Source organism: Penaeus chinensis, chromosome 32 (genome assembly GCF_019202785.1).
Source record: "Penaeus chinensis breed Huanghai No. 1 chromosome 32, ASM1920278v2, whole genome shotgun sequence".
In the NCBI taxonomy this organism is placed as follows: Eukaryota; Metazoa; Arthropoda; class Malacostraca; order Decapoda; family Penaeidae; genus Penaeus; species Penaeus chinensis.
Genome location: NC_061850.1, coordinates 10,787,463 through 10,792,462, shown reverse-complemented (window position 1 = coordinate 10,792,462; position 5,000 = coordinate 10,787,463). Strand labels below are relative to the sequence as shown.

The window sequence follows — 5,000 nt, the reverse complement described above, 5'->3', positions numbered from 1 at the left end:
TTACTACCCTTATCAGCAGTAGGCCTGTATCCTTGATTTCCTGTATTATCGTTAGCAATGGTGCTTATTAAGATCAACTACGTTTAAACAAAACAATGATTAGAGAGTAATTCGAAAACAAATATATCGACGATTTCAAATCTCAAAAAACGAGGCCAGAAACGCAGAACTACAGGCGGGGCCGAGAGAAACGCAAATGGCCGAGGGAGCTAATGATAATGATAGGCTGAGCCGGCCGCGCGAATTCACACACAAACAGGTATCGGAGACAACTCACCTGAGCTCCCGAGGTGGAGTCTTCACCCGCGTCTCTCGGCGGGCTGGCGCACCATCATTTCCCGGTTTTCTGGTCTGTTTGCGGGTTTCCTTCTGTTTTCGGTGGCCGGTTCTTCCTTTTCTGGAATCCTTTTCGGTCGCCAACGCGACGGCAAGGGAAAAGGAATGTCTGTTTCACGAGACAGAAAAATCCACACCTTTGGCTGACACACTGGCTCACACGGAATCTTTGAGTGCACTGACTTCACTCTCTCAATCTTGACATGGATTGCTCTCGTCGGGCTCGAGCCCAAACTGTCGTACCGCAGTAAATTTCCAGGCGGAAAGTGATTTCTTATCATCAAAATGATCATATACATCATTTGCTTTTGGATATTTATGTGTATGGATCTTGAAAAAAAATAATCAGATTTTTGTGTATTGATTTGAAAGGTTTACAAAGGCTATATCACATGTTTATCAATGAAATCCTCCAGGAATGCTGTACAAGTGACCCCCCTCACCTCTTCTCCACCCCTGACACTTTGGGGGAAAAAATAAATAAACTGCGCCTTATCTTTTTCAGAAAAAAACAAGAATCGCCATTGCAGAAAGATACTCATATACCATCACCTTCCGTAAGATAATATCAGTTCCACCGATTAACATAAACAAGACATGACATTGGAAAACATATCCGCCTGGCAGCGGTACACCCAGGCTAGCCACTGGAGACTTCAACAGGACAGGTGGACGGAATCCTACGCGTCCTCACCGCTAAGGCTATTACGACCCCTCCCCTATCCGTCAGTCATTATCTCCCCCTCATTCTCTCCTTCCTGTCTCCTACATTGCTCTCTCTCTTGTCCCTTATGTCTCTCTCTCTCTCTCTCTCTCTCTCTCTCTCTCTCTCTCTCTCTCTCTCTCTCTCTCTCTCTCTCTCTCTCTCTCTCTCTCTCTCTCTCTCTCTCACTCACTCTCTCTCCTCTTCTTTCGCTTTCCTATCCTCTTCTTTTTTTCAATCTGAAAAGAGGGTAAACAGCGAGGGATACAGGCTTCTGACAGATATTTTCATACTATCGATTCTTCTATTTAGAGTCTCAGTGAATGTAATTATAATATAAACCCATTTGATAACCCAGCTTTAATGACAAATTGCCAGCGCTTACTCTACAAAGATACTGGACAAATTAAAAGTGTCATATATGCTGTATGAGTCACCGTGACAATTGACATAATTGTGTCCACAGTTCATGATTTTTGATATAGTAGATCTTGTGAAAACAATTTTTTCTCTGTTTTATTCCTTTATTGATTTATCTCTATATTAATCTATTGAATAGTTTTTATTTCTTGGTCATGAGTATAATAATAACTATTGCAACATTTTGTTTCTCATAATCTATGTAATACTGTCACGCTGCCTTTTGCCCCATTCAGTATTTTATCTAGTATCAACACTGTTCGTATTTAAACTGATGAATTTATTAATAACAGTCATATAGTTTTATTATTGTTGATATCACTAATAATAATAACAATAGTGGTATCCATCCTTATAACTACTGTTCTCATAATTATTATCATAATTACTGAATTCACTTTTGTCATTTGGCTGTTACTATTACAGTCCTCATCATCATAATCATATCATAATAATTTCCAAAATAAGATTATTGATGAAATTATTACTGTTATTCTACTCCGGCCTCACTATCATCATTAACCTTATACCATTCCCTTGTTCATTAATATCATTGTCAGTTATCATATGATAATATCATATTGATATTTTCGACTCAACTGCTTTTAATGAGAGTCATTATCATTGTTTGTGATAACCTTACCTCGGCATTCTTATCTGGATATCGAATACTAAATGTAATAGCAACACCCTTATTTGGATGACTAAAATATTGCTTATATTCGGTGAGCTCCCCAGCAAGGGCCTATGAGTCGATAGGAGGGGGGGGGGGGGTGTAAAGCGATACAAAGGGGAGAGAATAATTTCCTCGGATCTCGGTTGAATATATCGAAGCTTACCATTCAGCAGTTGTAACTTACAAGGTACTTTACAATGTGTGACGTCATAGCATGGGTGCTAATTTTGTTTCGAGTATGGCCTTCGGAGACCTTAAGACATTGTAATGGCTCCGATGCGAGATACAACATTGTAAACTGTTTTGAGTATCCAGCCCCAGACTTCGTATGGGCCAGCCAGGTTTTATATCAGTGGCATACTAACGTTTTTCATGAAGCCAAAGAATAATGGAGGAGGAAAGGTGGCCCTAAAGAAACTTTAAACCCCGTAATGAATTTCCTCTCTAAGACCATCAGCTCAAGTCAATCATATCTTTCATAATATCAAATGGCTTATTAACTCGTTGTGTGATATGTACAGTTTTATGACAGATACAATTTTAACACGATTATAAAAATTCAGAGATTCGTTAATTACAAACAACCTGATAAAATTCTTATGTTACCAAAATCACTCATTTCTTGATAACTATGGGGCATTGGTTCTGCAGTTTCCCAGGACTCCAGAAATATTTCTCCCGGTTTAGTGAATTACTACCACAGTGAAAAAAAATGCAATCATATAATTTTAGGATTGTCACTCTCAAGTATTCTAAAATAATTCTAGACACTGGCAAGAACAATGTATGCTAATAATGCCATTTTAATCCGATTTTGAAGGGTTTGTATTTCTCATCATATTCGATTAGGCCTCTGTTTGTATTAAAGATATATTCATTTCAGTTTGCTATATCTGATGTAGAGCTACGCAACAATACATTGCTCTTAATCACTTTTTGTACGAAAAGCTGTTCAAATTGTCGTCGGCTTCTGGGATTGCAGTAGCACGTGTGTCCCACTTAATTTACGTCTGTGTGCCTATGTTATATTTCTATTGCCTCGAGTACCGGACATTGAACGAAGCGGCCCAAATAATCTGTCCATCTTGAAGAGACACATTTTGAACGGGACTCTATTAGTTAATTTCTGAAACGTCTGAGTTATTACAGTGCTAACCATCGATGATGCATCAATATCTTCATTTCTATTCTTGATTTTTATCGAACCAACCCTGATCGTAGCAGAAACCATTTTTTTTTTATTTTTTGATTGACTGAACTTTCGCTTTTTTCTAGCTGGGAGGAACTGACTCAATTATGTAACTCGGACTGATTTTTTAAATTTTGCTGTCGGATAATCTCTTAGTTAACTTTTTTTTTATTTTAACTCTTGTTTTTTATGTTTATATTTGTTTCTGTATAATCAAGGACAAAATTCGTGCTGCGAATGAAGCTTTGAAATCCTCATAACCCAAAGAACATGTTCAATACGAGTTTTGGCCGAGGCTACTTGATTAACAGAACCAATTGCTTTTCTTATTATCTCAGTATCCATTACATGGTTTCTAATGTGACCACAAACTCTAGGAGTTTGCCATTGCTTAGATATTTTGTGTGTGAAGATTATATTTGTGATGGCAAGGTTAACTGAACAGATGGCAAGTAGAAAACACCCAGTGAAGTATATTTTTCCATAGTACCATGAGCTCCAGGAACACTAGGCAACGTGTTCTCTTTCCAAGTTGGCTCGAGCGTCAAAGTCTCCAACCTGAACTTATCTCAGAGAGATAAGTTCAGCTTCCTGGATGTCCTTGGGGTTTGTCATAACTGGTGAACACATACCCACGATTGCCTATCCTTAACTAATGACAGCCTCAGGGTCACGATGATGCCAATGATTGGTGTCAGGTTCTGTTAAAACTTCGTGACAGTGCTATTCCTTATTGCAGATGTGTCCCCTGATTGCCGATGATCACTTGCTGTCATGCCACTACATATAAGGTGTCATATTCCGGCAATCAGGCCTCATTCAGAGCTACTTCATCTAGATTGTATCTACTTTCCTTTATTGCTCTGATGTGGCACTGAGGTCTGTAGCTATCTCCTCGTTTTCGCGGCCATTATATATATATATATATATATATATATATATACATATATATTTACACAATGGTTACTGGTTAAAATGAATAAATGTGCTGGACATTAAGGTCATACAGCAATATATATACATACATACATACATACATATATATACATATATATACATATATATACACATATATATAATATATATATATACACATATACATATATATCATACACACACACACACACACACACACACACACACACACACACACACACACATATATATATATATGATACACAGACACACATATATAACACCACACACATACACACACATATATAACACCACACACATACAAATACCATTACAGACGTATGCATGAAGTGGCGAGACACGGAAAGTTTCCACTGTGAGGAATCTGCGTGAGTGTATGACTGAGTGTCGTTCACGTGTCCACCATGAGAACGCAATACGTGAACAGCACGGGCTGGCCGATCATGCCAGGTCAGCAATCCCTTAGGGGCACCAGGTACAGTCGTTCCCTGGGGTCTCTCTGTCACCGGCCGCGAGTGCTAATGGTGTCTCCGCGTCATCAGTGTACAACAAAGGAACTACATATTATTCGAATACCGAAGATAATTAATCCATATCGTGCATTTATTGATGTAGTCATAGTTTGCTAAGTAAATAAAAAAGGCAACGAGAATTTCATTGACTCCACGTATTATAAAAGACCTTGGATAACTATAACCCGCTGTGCAACATAGTGATATGTGACTCGCACGTGGCTGTGA

The 5,000-nt window shown here is 38.5% G+C and overlaps 1 protein-coding gene across 2 annotated transcripts in view; it reads right to left on the bottom strand.

Annotated features, from left to right (window-relative positions):
- The window catches only part of LOC125042375 (protein artichoke-like), a 118,539-nt gene extending 118,035 nt beyond the window's left edge, over nt 1–504 (bottom strand). For both annotated transcript variants that reach the window (XM_047637953.1, XM_047637954.1), the window contains exon 1: nt 278–504. The gene's annotated coding sequence lies outside the window, so the exon portion shown is untranslated. The remainder of the gene's footprint in view (nt 1–277) is intronic.
- Between the last annotated feature and the right edge of the window lie 4,496 nt (nt 505–5,000).